Here is a 1243-nt window from a genome sequence, read left to right as displayed (position 1 = left end):
CAGGGCAGGACCCCCCTCATGGGGGCTGGGGTGTCACCCCACAGCACCCAGAAACAATTAAACCATTAAAATTTGCGATTGTTGCCCCGTGGGTGCTATGGGGGGGTCTTTGGGGGTCGGGGTGTCACCCCACAGCACCCAAAAACAATTAAACAATTAAACCATTAAACAATTAAACTCTGCGATTGCTGCCCCATGACTGCTATGGGGGAGTCTCTGAGGGTCAGGGTGTCACCCCACAGCACCCAGAAACAATTAAACAATTAATTAAACCCTTAAATTCTGTCATTGCTGCCCCATGGCTGTTGCTAGGGGGGTCTTTGGGGGTCGGGGTGTCACCCCACAGCACCCAGCAGAAATTAAACAATTAAACAATTAATTAAACAATTAAACCCTTAAATTCTGTGATTGCTGTCCCGTGGGTGCTATGGGGGGGTCTTTGGGGTTCGGGGTGTCACCCCACAGCACCCAGCAGCAATTAAACAATTAATTAAACCCTTAAATTCTGTCATTGCTGCCCCATGGCTGCTATGGGGGGGTCTCCGGGGTCGGGATGTCACCCCACAGCACCCAGCAGAAATTAAACAATTAAACAAACAATTGAACAATTAAACAATCAAACAATTAATTAAACAGTTAAACCCTTAAATTCTGTCATTGCTGCCCCGTGGCTGCTGTGGGGGGGTCTCTGGGGTTCGGGGTGTCACCCCACAGCACCCAGCAGAAATTTAACAATTAAATAAACAATTAATTTAACAATTAAACCCTTAAATTCTGTCATTGCTGCCCCGTGGCTGCTATGGGGGGGGGGTCTCTGGGGTTCGGGATGTCACCCCACAGCACCCAGCAGAAATTTAACAATTAAATAAACAATTAATTTAACAATTAAACCCTGAAATTCTGTCATTGCTGCCCCGTGGGTGCTGCTGGGGCGGTCTCCGAGGGTCGGGGTGTCACCCCACAGCACCCAGCAGAAATTAAACAATTAAACAAACAATTGAACAATTAAACAATTAATTCCTTAAATTCTGTCATTGCTGCCCCATGGCTGCTATGGGGGGGTCTTTGGGGGTCGGGGTGTCACCCCACAGCACCCAGAATCAATTAAATTATTAAATTCTGCGATTGTTGCCCCGTGACTTCTCCTGGGGGGGAGTCTCTGGGGGTCGGGGTGTCACCCCACAGCACCCAGGAGTAATTAAACAATTAAACAATTAAACTCTGTGATTGCTGTCCCGTGGCT

At 47.9% G+C, this 1243-nt stretch overlaps 1 protein-coding gene across 1 annotated transcript in view; it reads left to right on the top strand.

The window, feature by feature from the left end:
* TAMALIN (trafficking regulator and scaffold protein tamalin) overlaps nucleotides 1-1243 on the top strand; it is a 6584-nt gene that overhangs the window by 3133 nt on the left and 2208 nt on the right. The window lies entirely within an intron of this gene.

This window comes from Malurus melanocephalus, unplaced genomic scaffold (genome assembly GCF_030028575.1).
Source record: "Malurus melanocephalus ecotype Western Australia unplaced genomic scaffold, MMel_1.1 scaffold_1131, whole genome shotgun sequence".
NCBI classification, from domain to species: Eukaryota; Metazoa; Chordata; class Aves; order Passeriformes; family Maluridae; genus Malurus; species Malurus melanocephalus.
The sequence above is the reverse complement of the archived record's forward strand: the minus strand, read 5'-3'. Positions and strand labels throughout refer to the sequence as shown.